Here is a 19,269-nt window from a genome sequence, read left to right on the forward strand (position 1 = left end):
TCTTTAAGAGATGGATTTTAGTTTTAAAGACACAGGATTGAGTAATAACAACAACAAAAAAAAACATTAAAATGCCATGTAAACAGTAAGCAAAGAAAAGAGTGGCTTTTTAAATACCAAAGTAGATTTTTAAGACACAGAGTATAATCAAAGAGAAAGAGGAATAAAAAGTTTAGTTGGTTGAGAAAACATAAAAATTATAAACACATATGTCTCTAATAACATTAATACAAAATATATGTAATAAAAATGATCAAAACTAAAGAAAGAGACAAATCTTTGATTAGAGTTGAAGATTTTAAAATTCCTCCCTCAGTAATTTGTAGAACAAATAGACTTTAAGAATCATTAAGAGTATAGAAGATCATGGGATTCCCTGCTGGTCCGATGGTTAGGACTCTGCACTCTAAATGCAGAGTGCCCAGGTTCAATCCCTGGTTGGGGAACTAAGACCTCACAAGCCGTGTGGCATGCCCTCCCCGCAAAGTAAGGTTTTATCAACATGGGTTTCATTACAGAATCTAAATAGTCTCTAAATTATAAGGAAAAAAAGAACACAGATAATCTGAATATCACCAACAGCCATCCTGACCTAATTGATATTGATTGACCCCTACAACCAACAGCAGTGAAATAGACATTCTTTTCAAATGTACATGAAAATTAACCAAACTAAATTATATCTTGGGCCACAAAATAAGTCTCAATCAATTTCAAAAGATTTAAATCTTATAAAATATATTCTTTGCCCCCAGTGGAATTAAATTAGAATTCAGTAAGAAAGAGAAAACTAAAAAAAACAAAAACAAAAACAACAAATATTTAGAAATTAACACGCTTCTAAATAACTCACAAGTCAAAGAAAAAAATCATTAAAGGAACTTTGAACTGAATGATATTGAAAATGTGACATATCAAAATGTGTGAGATGCAGTAAAAAAACTGCTTAGAGAAAAACTTATCAAGTTTAAATGCTTATTTTAGAAAATAAGAAAGGTCTAAAGTCAGTGATCTAATGTTCTACCTTAAGAAGCTTTTAAAAAAAGAGTAAAATAAACTCAAGTGAAAAGAAGAGAATTAAAAAAAAGAGAAACAAATGAAATAGAAAACAATTAACAGAGAAAATCAACAAAGCCCAAAGTGAGTCTTAGAAAAGACTAATAAAATAGATAAACCCCAGGGAGAATGATCAAGAAAAAGAGGACTCATAAATTACCCATATTAGAAATAGGAAAGAGAAAAACAGAACAGGAGAGAAAGATAGAAGTGGGGAAGGAGGGCGGAAAAGAAAGGGCACACAGAAGGTCACCGTTCTCAGAACTGAGAAGGGTCTCAGGACGATAAAAGGTTGGTAAGTAGTAGAAATCACCCTGGGATTCTGAACAGACTCAAAGAATGTGGTGAGTAGAGGTGACCATGGAAGAGATGCCAAAAGAAATATTATATGAAACACAGAGAAGTCTAAGGTGTAAGTATCTGCACACCTCACAGGCCCTGAACAGTACATCACATTAAAAAAAAAAAGAAGAAGAAGAAAGTGGAGTTTGTTTTGATGCCCCAAAATCCCCAAGAAAATATTAAATTTCAGTAAAATGTGACTAAAGAAGGAAAATATGTAATATCGTCTAAAATTTTTTCCATTAAAAATAGTTACAATAAAATCCAGCCCTTAAGCAAAATTTTTCAAAGTTTGTTCCTTTGAATATGGTCTATAGCTGTTCTGCAAAAAAAAAAGAATTCTGAGGAAATTTTGGAAACATTGCTAATGGCATTGGCTACCCTCCTTCTAAAGATTCATACTGGACATCAGCATGTTAGTGACTCCAGGTGGCCTAATGGTGTGACAGTCAGTCTGTCTCTCTTTAACGTCGCGGTCCCCAATCTTATGAGACACAAAACTTTTCTTTCATGGAATACCTATTAACATTCCAAAGAACCAGTATTCTTTGGAACACATTTTGGAAAAAAACGATCAAAGAATTAAAACGTAGCTAACAACAGTACTTGCTGTAATTTGTTACTATTAGACCATTCTGCAAAGTCAAAAGATGAGTGATAACTTGACTTTACATGAAAACTTTCTTTGAAGGAACTTGAAACATAATGGACTCAGGATTTGCTGATAGACTCAGACTGACAGATGAAACTCTATTTCTTGTTTCTATTTTGTCTCTGTATTTAACAGCATTAATTTGTAGCCTTCCAATAGAAATTTCTAAAATCTGGAAAAGTAATCTCTCCAGATTCAAAAAATCTAGAAAAGTAAGAGAGAATAATGAAGTACTGGGCTTTCACCTGCATGTTTATTACATCTCATACTAGAGGGAAAAAAAAACTGGTTTGCTTATGTTTGTGATTTTTGCATACTGGTGAATATTGTCAAAGACACGGAAAGGAAAGTAACTGGAGTAATTCTACTATCTATATAATTTTTCTTCTGTAACCTTAGGGCTATATATTACAGTATATATAATGCTTATAATCTACAATCTTAACCTTTCCTAGGGACCACAAGAGAGGCAATGAGTTTAAATATTAATCCTTTCAGTTAAGATCTAAGAAAGTCTTCGCGAGTAGTTTATCATTGTTTATAATTATTTTTGCTACTGATATTTATTCCCTTATTATAGAACAGTGTGTCAGTCTCTAGGCATTTTTGTTTAAATACCGGCTAGGGTCACAAGTGAAATGAAGTTTGGTCCTCATTTACTTCATACCAGCAGTTGGGTTGGCACGCAGCTGCAGAACTGCTGGGGCTCTTTTTATTTAATTTGGCATCCCTTCCTGAGCAGTACTGAGACTTTTACTTCAATGACTCCACTGGGCTTTGCCATAATTTCTATGTTGTATCAGTGAAGTCTCCAGAAGAGATGCCTAAGCAAACCTGAAAGCAGGTTAGGAATGCTTCTAGTTCAAGTATTTTTAACTCAATGAAGGACTCCCAAATATAAATTAAGCCCATGAAAAATTACATTGTTCATTTAATTAAGAAGCTGATTTTTAAAGTATATTGTGTGTGTGATAGCCGCTCAGTCATGTCCGACTGTTTGAGACCCCATGGACTATACAGTCCATGGAATTCTCCAGGCCGGCATACTGGAGCGGTTATCCTTTCCCTTCTCCAGGGGATCTTCCCAACTCAGGGATTGAGCTCAGGTCTTCTGAATTGCAGGCGGATTCTTAACCAGCTCATCTTAATAGTGTCAGTGAGTGCGTGCGTGCGTGCGTGCGTGCGTGCGTGTGTGTGTGTGTGTGTGTGTGTGTAAGTGTTTGTCCTTTTTGCACAGATTCTCTGGAAATAATTTTCCTAGACTTAATCAGACTGTCAAGAAAATATATGTCTAAATTCTGAGTTAACCATGTGTTAATTACATGACTTGGTTGTATATCTTAACCTGTACAATCCTGAGATTATTAGGGGAGTAATAATCTCTCTGACATGTTCTGAATATGCAGTGATAACATACAAAAGTCACTAGGACAGGGTCAGGTACCTAACAGGTTGTTAATAAATACTTTGTTAAATGCATTTATGGAAAAATGAAAACATTAATGCCTTCTGTGAATTTTACATCCACAGTCAGAAGAGAAAACAGCTTCACCTGGTCTACCTTTCTGTTTTACATGTCCTGTGTTGGTGGATATAAATGGGAAAAGAAGGGAGCCAAAGGAAAGAGATTTTGATCAGATTCTGAAAATCAGGATTGTCAGAACTGGATAATATCTTAGAGATGATCTGATCCAGTGCCCTAAGTTTACAAATGAGCAAACTAAGTTCCAAAGAGTGTAAGTAATTTGCCCCCAAATCACAGAGAAGTTAGTGACAAATCCAGGATTGGAGCCCAATGTAAACGTGGACTTTTCTTGTAATGAGGATTATTAATATTGTATGAGGTTAACAGTGTGGGAAAAAGCTTCCTTTTCATCAAAATGTCTACAAATAATAAATGCTGGAGAGATTGTGGATAAAAGGGAACCCTTCTACACTGTTGGGGGAATGTAAATTGGTGCAGTCACTTTGGAGACCACTATGGAGGCTCCTTAAAAAACTAAAACTGCAGCTACCACAGGATGCAGCAATCCCACTTCCGGGCATATATACAGAGGAAACTCTAATTCAAAAGATAAAGCTACCCCAGTGTTCATAGCAGCACTATTTATTACTACAATAGCCAAGCCACAAAAACAGCCTAAATGTCCATCAACAGATGAATGGATAAAGAAGATGCAGTGCAGACATACACACACACTCACTCACACACCCTGGAATATGACTCAGCCATGACAAAAAAGAATGAAGCAATGCCATATGCAGCAACATGGATGGACCCAGAGATTATCATATTAAATGAAGTGAGTCAGAGAAAGACAAGTATCATATGATAACACTATATGTGAAATCTAAAAAAATAGTACAAATGAACTTATCTACAAAACAGAAACACACTCAGACATGGAAAACAAATTTATGGTTACCAAGAGAAGAAGGCATGGGGAGAGATAGATTGGGAGTTTAGGATTAACAGAAACATACTACTTTATATAAAACAGATAACCAACAAGGGAATTCAGTATTTTGTAATAACCTGTCAGGGAAAAGAATCTGAAAAAGAATATATATATATGCACACACACATCCATCTATATACATATGTCTGTGCCTATGTGCTTAGTCGCTCAGTCACGTCTGACTCTGTGCGACCCCATGGACTGCAGTCTGTCAGGCTCCTCTGTTCAGGGGATCCTCCAGGCAGGAATACTAGAGCAGGTTGCCATTTCCTCCTCCAGGGGATTTTCCCAACCCAGGGATCAAACCCACATCTCCTGCATTTCTTGCATTGGCAGGCGGATTCTTTACCATTGACTCACCTGGGGAGTACATATATGTACACACATATGTATATGTATGTACATATATATATGTATATTTAACTGAATCACTTTTCTGTATACCATAAACTAATACAATATTATAAATCAACTATACCTCAATTTTAAAAAAATCTTCCTTTAACTAATTTAAAAAATAGTTCTTTTTTATTGTTTTCTTTTTTTCCTCTTTGTTAACTTTTAATTTAATCCACTTGGAGTTTTCTTTTGTTTAGATTATAAGGTTAGGATTAGCTTAATGCTTTTTTCCCAAATATTTAGCCAAATGACTCAGCACTATTTATCTAACAGGCCCTCCCTTTCCTACTGACTTTTATATTAATGCCAATATCTATGCTCATTTCTTTTATTCCATCAATCTGTCTGTTAATTTTTGTGCCCAGAGGATGCTGTTATAATTGTTTTAATTTTTAAAAATTGTTGTTTCTTAAATTTTTATTTTATATTGAAGTATAGTGATTAACAATGTTGTGTTACTTTCAGGTGTACAGCAAAGTGATTCAGTTACACATATACATGTATCTCTTCTCTTTCAACTTGTTTTCCCATTAGATCATTACAGTTCCCTATGCTGTACAGTAGGTCCTTGTTGGTTATCTATTTTAAATATAAGTGTGTTTATGTCAATTCCAAACTCCCAATCTATAATTGTTGTAATTATATCATATGTTTTAATAAGAAGTATAAAAAGTTCACCTTCATTAATATCCTTTAGGAAAAAAAGTGAAGTCTTTGCCCAATTATTTTTTAAGATGATGAACACTGGCAAGTTGAAAAGATTAATATTCCATGCAAACCAAATAAAACCCATAAGAATTTTGATTGGAATTACATTAGATATAAAGATTAATTTGGAGAGAACTGGCATCTTTATTATAATCATTTTTCCTTTTCAGGAGTATGATATATCTTTTTATTTATTCAACTGTTTTTTGACATTGCTCAGTAAATTCATGTAAAGACTTTAAAAGCATGCAGCAGTGATCTAGGAAGAGAAAATTAATTCTACCTGAAGAGATCTGGAAAGACATTTTTATGACCCGAAAGAGGAGAGCTCTACAAATGTAGTCAAATGAGGTACATGGTATTTCATTACTTAACTCAACACAGACTATCTCAATTATACAGTTCCCTAACAATTTTCTATTCAAAATCCTTAACCACATATACATATCAGAGTTAATTTTCACCGGATTCTGGCCAGATGGGGCACTCTGCTTGATGTTGGAAATATGGTCCCTGCTCTCAAACGGGTTTACAATCTAGCTGGGGAAAATTTTCACGCTAAAAGTACCAACTCTAGAGAATAGATTTTACATGTTCTCAGCACACACACACTCACTCACACCAAAGGTAATTATGTGAGATGACAGATGTGCTAACCAATCTTATTCTCATAGTCATTTCATAAGGAATATATGTATCTAATCATGACATCGTACACCTTAAATTTACACAACATTACATGTCAAATATATCTCAATACAACTAGGGGGGAAAAGTACCAGCTTCTCTTATTATTCTAATCCTTAAGTTAATGTAGCTTATCACTAAGTGGTTTGATTTTTTACTTTTATTTCCAGACCAAGGTAGAGACATTTCTCCACAAATTTCTTGGTCATCAAGGAATTAATTTTGGGCAGGGTCCCAGCTCTGTTCCTTGGATGTGGGTCAGTATCACCATCCGCAAAGCTACCAGAGGTGGTATATTAAGAATGCTAACTTGGAAGTCAGACTGACTGAGTTTGAATTATGACCCTTTGACCTTGAGCTATGTGACTTTGGGAGAGTTATTTAACCACCTTTGCCTCAGTTTCCCCAAATACAAAATGAAAGTAGTAATAGTACTTGTAGGATTAAAGGATTGCATGAGATAGTCCATGTATATTGTACTTAACACCATGCCCAACACAGAGAAGGACTCAGGCGTGTTACTTAATGTGCATTTTCCCGAGCAGGTGATATATTTCAGCATAGAGGGCAGCTCTGCTTGGAAGCACAGCTATGTGTCCTGTAAATGCTCCAGACTAGAACAGAGTTCTACTTCCCCCCAAGGTTGTGGGGGAATTATCCTCTCCTCTAGTAAAATCTAGGTCCTACTCTTGAAACTACTGGTAAATGGAATAATAAACCCAAAACTATGGAAAGATGGCGACAGGTACTTCCCCTGAGATTTCAGTGTTTTCCATTAAATGATAATTCCAAGCCAAGGTAACAGCTTTGAAAATCCTTCACTGAAAGTCAATCCTCTTTTCCCCTAAATTGTGTGTATATTGAATGACTCCAATATTAGGTATCAAGTGCATCTTTTAATGGGTGGAGAAGAGGACTTTTTGGGTATCAGCTACCTCTCTGGGGGTGACTGCCTGTTTTCAGTTCACAGCTTCTCCTGACAACCTTCTGTAACAATAGGACCATTTAAGTTAGAATTGGAAATGAGTACTTTGAAACTCAGAGAAGTTTTCTTAGAAACATCTTAAGCTGGTAAGATCCTTAGGCAAACTCATGTGAGATATTAGTACAACTGAACCTAATGACTGGACATTTCTGGACCTCTCACCAGCAAGGCATGGGAAAAGGAGAATTCTTGCTCTTATGGCTCTGGTGGCTTGGGAAATAGGGGAAGACAAGCGAAGCAGGCTATCTCATCAGGAAATCCCCCAAGAATACTTCTCTTTATGGACTGGTTCCTTCTCACCTTTCTTATCTTTCTCTTTTTCTCCCATATGCATCCTATTTCTTCCTGCTAGAGACTCTTTCCTCTTCTGGGTAATACAGTTACTTGGGAAGAAATTTATAGTAGTGACAAGGAGATATATTCCCTCACCCCAACCCCAACTCTGAATGTGAAACCAGAAAAATAACTAAATTATCAGTGTGGCCAGCTCCATGTAGAGGTTTAACGTGAAAGACTCAGGCCCCAAGTTGGAATGTGGTCTAGTTAGTCTCATCAAAGAAACCAGAGTCAGCTGAAGGTGAGTGGTCTTTTTACCAGGAACTTAGTAAAGAGGGCTTCCCTGATAGCTCAGTTGGTAAAGAATCTGCTTGCAATGCAGGAGACCCCAGTTTGATTCCTGGGTTGGGAAGATCCCTTGGAGAAGGGATAGGCTACCCACTCCAGTGTTCTTGGGCTTCCCCTGTGGCTCAGCTGGTAAAGAATCTGCCTGCAATGTGGGAGACTATGGTTTGATCCCTGGGTTGGGAAGATCCCCTGGAGAAGGGAAAGGATAACCACTCCAGTGTTCTGGCCTGGAGAATTCCATGGACCATATAGTCCATGGGGTCAAAAAGAGTCGGACACAACTGAGCAACTTTCCCTTTCTTAGTAAAGAGGAAGGCATTGGTTAAGAACATAGGCTCTAGGGACTTCCACAGTGGCCCAGTGGCAAAGACTCTGTGTTGACTAATGCAAGGGGTCCGGGTTCCATCCCTGCTCAGGGAACTAGATCCCATATGCCACAACTAGAGATCCCGCATGCTGCAAATAAGACCTGGCATAGCCAAGTAAGCAAAGAGAGAAATATTAAAAAAGAAAGAAAGAGAGAAAAGAAAAGAAAGCTCTAACATCAGGTAGGCCTAGATTTGAATCTGGATTCTACCACTTATTGATTGTAAGACTGGAGCAAGTAACTTAATTTCCCTTAGACACAGTTTGTTTGTTTAATCAGTAAAATGGGGGTAATATCATTTATTCCAAGGGGATAAATGTGGTTGTCGGTTTAAGAAGCTCATCACAGTGCAATGTAATTCACATAATCAAGTCCAAGCAGACAGTAGCTATTTATTATAAAAAGTTGAATCAGAGAATCAAATTTGCTCAGTGCCATAAAGCACTTACTTCACAGGGATGTACTCATATCCCTTTGGCAGGAGTTGCTTCACAGATGGATGCATCAGACTATAAATGTGTGGTGCTGTTCACCGTGAAGATCGTCCAGCTAATTACCCTTAGTCAGTTTCTCTGTTCACCAAGCAGACTTCTAGCAGGGCTTTCTGTGGAGCTTTGTAATAAGGGCACAATATGCTCCTCAGATCAGCTGACTTGAACATTCAGGTCTATTTGGCCACGATAGCCCTCCTTAGAATAAATAAAGCAGAATTCCAGTTTATACATCAGCCTCTTGTGAGTCCAGCTGCACCCAAGAGATTGATCAACTTTGACAAAATCAACCTCTAATCCTATAGAGTGCTGTACCCTGTGCTGCACCCAAGTACTAGCCCTCCAGGGGGCTCTCAACTGCCAATTGCTGACCTGCAAGACAGATATAGCTATGTAGTCAAAAAGTTTTTTAAATTATCAGAGCAAATATTTGAAAATCAGGAGATTTCACCAAAAATGTGAATACAAGTTTCCAGCTTCTTTTGAAAACCCAGCCAAAGGGTTGGAGCTGAGGCAGCTGTTTCCTGTCAGAAGGGCCATTCTCAGTTCAGCACCCCAGCTCTTAGACCTGGTCATTTCAGTCAGTTATCACCTCGCGGGCCTAAGAGGATTTACGTCTGTGATTCCTGTTCTAAACAAGAACACTTGGAAGATTTCCTTAGGGTTTTTACTCCTTGCAAAAGAGGGTGAAACTCAGGAAGGAAAAAGCCAATCAAATGGACACCATTTAGTATAAACAGATGATAAGTTTGGAAACACACCCATGTTTTAGGAAACACTTGGACTGTGATAGTCTCCTGGGCGCTTCTTTGCATGAGCAGACAGGACCACAGGGAGCTGGTAAGAGGCTGAATGTGGGGGAGGAGTACTGATGCTGATAACTGACCGGGAGGAAGTGCGTGACTTGGGGGCAGAAGAAGAGAGAAGGGCAGCAAGCATTGGCGAGGCATCAACCACTCCTATTCTTTAACCTTCTCTCTCCACAACTCCTGTCCCAAAGAAGACCCGCTTTGACCAGCACTGGAGGGAGAGGTAAGACAGGACAGGGTTGTGGCAGAGTCCTAGGCGGCAGTGGGGTATTCAGCATCAGCACCGAGAGAGAGGTTAGGAGGAAGTCTCAGCCATCCTTCTAGACCAGCCAGCTCTCAGTGGCCATTCATAGGAAAGAGACAGAGGGTAAGTAAAAGCTTAAGTGCTGCCTGTAGAACTCTGATCAGGCATTTTCATGAACTTCTCTCAAGTTCAGCAGATAGTGCTATTCAAGAAATCTTTATACCCAACAGGATAGGAAATAAAGTTTAATAACCAATGAGGACATCAAGGGAGAGAGATTGTCTAGGAGAATTCTCAAGCTGCCCTTCAGTTAGAGCATCTGGAGAAGTGATCTAATTTCAGAAACTGTCTGCCTTAAGCCCTTCTCTTTATGATCTAGATGGAGGTCACACAATTAGATTTCAGTGGCCCATTCCAGGGCATCCATCAATTGGCTCTACACATCGAACCACATCTTTTGGCTCCTTGCTTTATAAAAAGTCAACATGACTGGGCAAATCTCTAAGCCGTCCTCCATTACCTTCATTATTCTCCACCTTTGCCTTTGCTTCTGTTGCTTCCAGTGCTTAAAATACACACCAGGTCTGCTTTCAGCCATGTCCATCAGTTTCACAAAGGCCTATCTTGAAGCTTGCCTCCATCTGTCAGTTACACTGATCACGACTTGCCTCCCCTGAGAGAGTGGTGGTGCCACAAGGCACCAAAGGAGGCACGTTAATCTGGGACTTGCATCATTGGGGCTGTGGCTATAATGATGACTCTGAACAAGTCAATTTGACATCTCAGCATACAATCTTTAGAGGCTAAGTGATGTAGTCTCTGAAGGCTTATAGCAGCAGCAGAGGCAGGATGAGCACCCTAGTGCTCTGACTTTTGTCTCAATCTGTGGTTCTTTCCACTAAGAGTGTGCATGGTTGCACACTTTCAGATCTCTTAGTTACCAATTGTAAACAGATTTGTTCAGATTACCATCGAAGGTAGAGATGGGAATTAAATCAGGTGTTTTGCTGACATATTATCCCAACTCCACGGCCTAATGAGAGGTATCGTCTCCAAGTAGATACCTCCTGGGCTTACATTACATTCTGATTCAGAAACTGTGCTTTTAAAGAAAGTATAGGGTGAACCACTGTGGATTGTGGATACTTGCTTTTTTTCTACCAAAGAGGTTTTAAAAAGCAAGAATGTATACTTGAATTCAAGTACAGTTTAAGGTACAATGGGTTAGAATATTGGAGAACACAGCAATAGTATTTTTTCATCTCAAGTACCCCTCAGTAGATAATTAACCTGGGCTATGATTAAAAAAAAAAATTCTATTAGGCCTATTTCTCTTGTGGCTAATGCTGTTGTGCTACTTGCTGTGGTATTTTTTCTTTGCTTCGTTTTAAGCAGACCACTCACTGTAATATTGCAAGCATTACCATTTTTGTAACTATTCCACTTTCCTCCTTGCAATAAAAAAGCCACAGTAGATAAAAACATGAAGTTTTATATTTTCACTCATGAAGACACAACTCTTAGGAAAATCCGAGTGGCAATTGGTGGGTTTTCTGTGCAATCAACTAAGAGAAGTAGCTCTTTCATCCATATAGAATACAGAGTTTTCAGGATACTCCTCTGTTCTGATGCATACTTTGCCCCATACTTGAAGTTTGTGTGAAAGGAAAGTTTGATCTATCACAAAGAGTTCTAACTTTTGTGGATGGGTGTCATGAACCGCTTTGGCAAACTGGTGAAGGCTATGTATACTTTCTTAGAATAATGGTTTTATACTTGCATAATAACTTACATTGGAAACCAATTACACTGAAGTACAGTTTTATCCATGAACCCCTTGTGTCCAACTTATCACAGTGCTGACTCAGGCCCCTCCGTCTGCCTAATTTTTAGCTTTACAAAGCTTTTCAAATTTTTAGCCTTTCAAACTATGAGGTTAGAAACACAACCTCTTACTACAGAGTCAAACAAATATGGAAAGTCAAGTCCAAAGCCCAAGTCACAAAGTGCCAAGACACTGGATCACATCAGGGAGCAGGGCCAGCTAGTTAGCAGGTGGCTGCTGACCGGGGATGAACCCAGGGCAATGCAAAGGCTCTCTTCCCGCACCCCCCAAATCCCTCTTCTCCTTGTCCACTCATGCTTGAAATCCCTTAATAGAGTCTAACTCCTTTGGTTTAATTAAATAGAGGATTTACTCTTGTTGAAAAGCAAAAACCCCTGGGAGAGGTAATTCTCTATGCCAAAGATTTTCAAATTTATATTCAGTAGTAGAATCTATTTTTCAGATGTAACTTTAAATACAATGCTGATAGGTAAATAGATGCAAGTTTTATACAAATTTAGTATAATGTTATATGCTGTATTGTACGTAAATAAGAATATATATGTATTTACAACATTGGAAACAGGCTATTTTGATAAAGACAAATTATGACATCAAGATTTATGGATAATAGTGCAGTCTAACATTTATCAGAGTATACACCTTATTTCTGTATTTTATTTTGCCTGCACAAGATGGAGAAAATCCTGACATAAATAGATAAGTAATTTCTAGCTAATGATTTGTTATGGCATTTATTATCTCAGGATTTTCTTCAATTAAAATAATCCAGAAGTTTATAGACTAGTAGGAATTTTTTGTTTCAAACTATTAATGATATTTAACAACTGTTCATATTCCTTAGTAATTAAAAATTAGTTGGTAAGTACTTAATTTGGGGATATTTGACAAGTAGATTAATAAATAATTTGAATCCTGAATTCCTGACTTCATAACCTTAGGCAAGTAGCTTAATCTTAATCTCAGCTTCCTCATGTGTAAATGATTAGCATCTATTTTATAGGTGAAAAAGTTAAGTAAGACAGTGTACATAAAGCACTTAACACAGTGTCTGGCATACTTCATGAGGGCTGTTATTATTGAAGAACTGAATGACCAAAAGTACTTTTCAAATGTGCCATGGACCATTTGAAGATGTTCATCATGTCCAATTTAAATTTATTTTCAGATATCTCAGCACCCTTCTTTTTCAGATATTCATTCAGTTTCAAAACAATCTAATCTTGTTTGGCACCTGAGTCCAAAATTCCAAGACGATGTTTTACTGCTGACTTTTTATCTGCAGAAGTAAACAAAGTAACACTGCGATCCTGCAACGTCCAATTCAGATTGTATAGCACGTTCTGAATCAAGTAAGGCCCAACCCAAACTTAAAATGAGCAATGAAACAATTTATGATACTATATCATCAGGATGCAATATGCATTATTGTAATTGTACAGTTCACTATTATTCTGTGCCAAACGTGCACCAGAGAGCTTGCCTGGCTTTTAACGGATGGGAGCACACAAGTGTTGTATGTAATACTAATGCCAGTTAATGTTAATAGAATGCTTACCTGGGGCTAGGAGCTGCTTTAAGAACTTGACAAGTATTAGCTCATTTAATCTTCACATTTATCTCGTATGATTATTATAGGAGTGTTCATGAGTTGGATGTGCACTTCAAAATATGACTGGTACACAGATAAACCATATCGAATTTAAAAAACACCCTTAAAAGAAATTCAAATGTGCGCACGCACATACCTCGACATGCACGCATCTATGCCCATGTGCTCATGGAGTTAACCAAATAGCACAAACTAACCCATTGATGGTATCGAATGCATTAAAATTTGGTGTTTAACTTACATATGTATTTTTGTTCTTTATTATGCTTCAAAATAGCTTAAATATTTTGAGCTATTTATAAATATGAATTATAATGAAATATGAATTAAATGAAATATGAATGAAATATGAATGAAGTATGAATTAAATGCTTGCAGGCTCCCTGAAGCTCACTGGAGCTCTCTGCAACAGTTTGAAAACCAGGGCATTAAACCCTATTACTCACTTATAATGGAGCGTGAAAAGAACCAAATCAGATCCTTTTTAGGACGCAAGGGTGTGAAAAAGAGAGAAGTATGAGGTTTTTAATATTCATAAATTTTCCGGAAAGACAGGAACCTTATTAAGCACCTATTATGTTCCAGCAATGTTAATATATTATCGATAATTATAATATACTAATCGATAATATATTATCTATATTATCCCCATAACACCTGAGCCTAGTAAACACCATTATTCTGATTTTACAAAGAAGGAAACAGAGGATCAGAGATGTTAATTTGCTTACCTAGGGTTACACAACTGGAAAATGGCAAATAGGACCCAACTCTGATCCATTCAACTCCAAGCCCTTCCTCCCACCTGACTGCCTCCATTCTAGCGTCCCCATTTTATAAACTAGGAAAATAAGAATAACTGAACTAGAGTGACTGGCTCTTAGAAACAGTTAGTCAGTGGCCAGGCTGTTACAAGAATCCAGGAACAAGAGGGTTTCACCAGATAAACTTCATCAGATGGCTAAGTGGGAGGATGCCCTGTGCCTACTAAGAGTCAGCAAAACCATTACTTCACTTCCAGATTTGGCAAGAAGTAACACAGCTTCAGTGTGAGGACTGGCTGGATGAGACCAATTAATCCTCTCCTATTATGTGCAAAACACTGCTTGGTGCAGTGGAGGATGTGAAAAACAGACAAAGGGACCAGACAACTGTCTCCATAGCAGTATGGGAAAGAAGGCATCATCATGTGAAATGTTAAATAGAATCTCTGGAAGGAACCTCAGTGATACTTTGGTTCTCCCCCTTGACCCCCTACAGTAATGTAAGCTTTAAATGACTGTATAAAACATGGCATAAGATAATACGTGATATCGCCAACGGTCATAACTGAAACTTTCAGAGCACTTATTTGTACCAGGACCTTTGCTAAGTGCTTTGAATTATTTCATTTAAATCTTAATACAATCCTGGGACTTCCTTGGTAGTCCAGTAGTTAAGAATCTGCCTTCTGATGCAGGGGACACAGGTTCGATCCCTGGTCAGGGAACTTAGATCCCACTTGCTGTGGGGCAGCTAAGCCTGTGTGCTGCAGCTGGAGAGCCCGTGCCACAACTGCTGAGCCTGTGCTCTCTGGAGTCCGAAGGCCACAAGGAAAGCCCGTGCATGTCACAGCTAAGGCCCAACACAGCCAAAAAAGCCCCAAAAACTCAATAGAAACCTATGAGATTCTTTTATCATGGACATTTTACCCATAAGGAAATGGAGGCCATTTCTGTGAGGTTCTCCTTCTATTAATAAGAGTCCACAGCAGGCAGTCTAACCCAGAAATGTGATGCTCCCAGCTAAAAAGTGGCTGGAGTTTGGTGTGGGGTTGGTTTGGGAACGCATGCAGGATCTCAGCCCAGAAATTCAAGAAATAACAGCGTTCACAAGAACTTAGAGAATGTGCGTTACCTGATGAGGACATGGCCTCCAGTTACCTCTCCCCACTTCCAGATGGGCTTTTGTGAGAGAACCAGACGTGAGCCAGTGGCCTTTGCCACATCACTTTCTCCAGGTTTGTCGGCACTCCAAACCAAAGCAGAACTAACGTTCTCAATCACCTCAGCCTCCAAAGCCAATACACCACTCTACCACCACCACGCTGGTGGAGTAGGCTTGGAGTCAAGAAGAACATGAAAAGTCATTGTTTTCTTGGAAACTCTCTCAAGACAACCTGAAGAGGAACCTCTCTTTAGTGACAGGAATGGGGGTGTTGAACATGCCATTGCAGCTCTTGGGTAATGACTGTGTGTCATAAGTAGGATGTGGCATTTCTAAATGTCTTTAAAGCTATTTCCTTTTGTTCAACTAATTTAATTTACCAAATGCTCCTGGGGAAAGGGAGGGGGACAAGATGCTGACTCCACATTTCCTGAAAATTCAACATTTTCTTTTGAAACTGTTATCACAGAAATCCCGTCTGATTGTTGTCTGCTGGCTCCCTCTGTCAAAATTCTGCCCTGGCAGGTGTGGGAAAGAATAGAGATGCAGAACTTGAGTGAATATCCACATCTGTTTTTGGAAAAAAGGAACAGAAGCAGCACAGAAGGAAGTAAAAGAGATAATTGCTGGCTTGAACTACAATACATTTTACTTGTGGGCAGAGGGCCAGCTTACAGCAGGCGGAATATGCAGGCCCATCTTATTGGAATTCAGGGGTGGGCCTCCATTCTTGTCCGGAGACAGCTGTAAACCAGCAGCCCATAGCATCACAATCAGGCACTGGGTTTTGTCAAGGAATGCTGATATGTACAGAAGCAGCTTTGTCTGCTTCAACTGCACCCCTGCCTAGTGAAATGACAGTCAATCTCTGATTCCAGATGACAAGAACTGGATAAAAACTTAAAACAAATGGCGACCTTTCAAAAGATTAATTTGTTTACCAACAAAATGTTCCCTCTTTGTCATCTGAGATGGGGGTGACCTTCACTTTCCCATATCTAGGCTGAAAGGATGCTGACTATAGTCATCTGTTAAGTTAACTCCATCTCAGCAATTATTCCCTTTTTTATTTTTAGTGACAAGAAGGGTTTATTAATTCACTCTGCTTCTTGTTATGGTTTATAAATGCAACAAGCTCATTCTGAATTACTGCAGTGTAACATCAATTTGTTTAAATCTAATTCTGCTACCGTTGCCAAATTATGTTGAGACTGTAATTGTGGCCATATGCATGGGCTTAAAACACAATCATGTTGTGAAATAGTCCTTCTTTCTGCCCCCACCCCTCCTACTTACCCCCACCTTACTTCTGGTGCTTCTTCTAATCATTTGACATTAACACAATTGCCTCACTTTCCATTACTTTATCACTTCAGAAATGAATGCGCTTTCAGTGAGAGATTACTACACACACCCTAAGTGAAACAGTAAAGAATGAAACTATGATTTGTGAAGTGTGGTTGCTACCCAACTAAGTTAGTGCAAAACACGGCATAACATATGACTCATAAAATCTAGAAATCATAATAGTATTAAATCCAACCTCATGAATAAATAAAAGATTCTAAGTTTACATTGCATTATATATTTATTTATTTGGAAAGTGGGACCAAAGAACCGGTATAATTCTACAGCAACTCATATGTTGCCAAAAAGAAAAATGTTTTTATGATTCTTTTCTAGGTCATAACAGTTATAATCAGAGTTATTTGTGCAGCAATTCAAAGCAATGTTTTGTTTGGCTATTTTGTTATGCATTCATAATCGTTCTTTTAAAATTCATGGTAACAGATACATGTTTCAAGCCTTTTAAGAAACCCTTATTTTTAAAAAAAATAAATCAAAGTCAAATTTTCTGTAGATCTTTTAGTGTGTTGCATTATAAAGTCTATCTTTTAATGCGTTGCATTATAAAGTCTAACTGGAACTAAATGTCAGTGAGTAAGTATGAACAGAATCACAGATTTCTTCTTATCTATGCAAACCTGTACGGCTCTACTCAAGAATGTGTTAGAGGGTTTTTGTTTTAATTTGGCAAATTTAATATATTGAAAAAAACCAGTGACTTTTACTTTTAATGCTTTTTTTGTGAATTGCTTTTACACAGGAGAGTTACAGGATATATAATTCTGAAGGCAGTTTTGTGGGGGTGGGTATATGTGTATGTAGAGTGTATGTGTTTTAAATGCACTAAAATCTTTTCATCAGCCTATGATTATCAGAAAGTATATACCTCTTCATAAAATGGAGAAAACACCAGTTTTTGGGAACTGGTAATGTAAATTAGCAACAAATTCCAATTTGCTCTGTCAAAAGTACCTAAGATTACTTATAGGCTTTTGACAAGCTGTTCAAGTTTCATAAGAAGTAAGGAAACACATGGCCCTCAGCAGCCAAATAATAATCCCCTTTGAGTGTTTAGAGTGGTTATAAAAAGCAATTAGCTCTGATGCTGTTTTTCTAATTAACTATACATCATAATGCTAGACACATTGCTTCAGTTTGGGTACGTGCTTTCAAAAACATTTTCATAAGTGGTAAATCACAACTGTATTTATTCCCAAGTATTCCACATGATTGTTTAAAGCCAACACTGGAATATTTCTTTCATAGGACCTTTTGCACAATGCTTGTTTTACAAATCTAAAATGAGAATATGTTTTTCACTTAGTACCATCGTCTATACATATATCAACGTAAAATGATAGGGTCAACTATTTTGATTGAAATGCCAATAGTTTGAGCAAGAGGGACATAACGTACCTACATTTTAAAGTGATCTGGTGTAGATTTTTATGGAGTCAAGTTTTACAGGGGGAAAAAAGGATCTTAAATACAATCAATGAGCATACAATGAGTACATTAGGTAATGTACACTCATTGACTGTATCCTTGTATCTTACAAGGCCAAGTGCTCTCCCAAGTCCTCTGTGTTCTAAGGACAAGGGTACACTATCCAAGGCACATATCCTACTTGGGAAATTTTGGACATAGTTTTGAATTCCCTGTTTATGTCAGAATTTTTGTTCAGATTCATTAAAGCAAAGCTTAATCCCCTGTAAATGTTGAGGTATGCCTTTTTAAACTTTAATACTCATCAGAAAAAGTTTGCATGACATGCTGCAATTGCCTTGGGCTACAAAGCCTCAGCGCTCCACCAGCTAAGCCAATATTAATTCTAGACTGATGGGGAAAACCAACAACAACAAAAGCGAAATCTGCTTCTGTCTGTACAGCCAGAGAAATAATATTTTTATTTCAAGGGCTTTGGGCTCACGGGAAGCAGATAAAAACCTTTTCACATTATTCACAGTGACATTTTAAATAAAGTTTCAGCAGGAATAAAAATATCTAACTTTCTAGGTATTTCTTAGGCTATAAAAGGATTTCTATGATAAAATGCTCTTAAACCAACCCTGTTAGAATAACATAAAGCACATATAAAGAAACTAAAAATATATTTCAGGGTTACATGAATGAAGTAGGCAGTTGAAAATGTCTACGTAGGAAATTTGAAAGATTAAGAGACTATTATGCTGGTTGGAAATGGCTTTGCAATTTAATTCTAAAATTAATCTTGTTTTTAGTTTTGATTTCACTGAAGGATACATTTAAGAGCTTTGGAGAAAAGCCAAAGGTTAAAAAAAATGTATTTAAAAATTATAGATATCACTTTGGTAATTATTTTCAATATTAGAAATGATCTCAAATAAAATAATTTTTCTAATTAAAATCAAGCCCTACTCTTGGTTCTTCTAAGAAAACCCTGAAACACAGAAAGAGTACAATCCCTGCTTTGGGACACTCAGCAGCAAGTCAACGGCAAAAATAGGAACAGACTCTGAGATTCCTTAATGACAGTCTCCTTGTTATTATTTTTCCTTCTCATCATTTTGCTAACATAAAGGATCAACCCCTACTTTCTTCAGATTTAGAATAAATATTCTTAAATTTTTGCCTATTATATGAGCATATATAATTGAAGCTCATGCCTTGCTGTTGTTGTTTTTTTTTTTTCTTTTTCTAGGAGAAGCCTGTACACAAAAGAAAATATTTAACAGT

At 37.5% G+C, this 19,269-nt stretch overlaps 1 protein-coding gene across 1 annotated transcript in view; it reads right to left on the bottom strand.

Moving 5' to 3' along the window:
- IQCH (IQ motif containing H) overlaps positions 1–19,269 on the bottom strand; it is a 231,508-nt gene that overhangs the window by 174,427 nt on the left and 37,812 nt on the right.

The sequence above is a fragment of the Bos grunniens genome, chromosome 10 (assembly GCF_055505025.1).
Source record: "Bos grunniens cultivar Pamir isolate PY7600 chromosome 10, Bosgru_T2T1.0, whole genome shotgun sequence".
Lineage (NCBI taxonomy): Eukaryota > Metazoa > Chordata > Mammalia > Artiodactyla > Bovidae > Bos > Bos grunniens.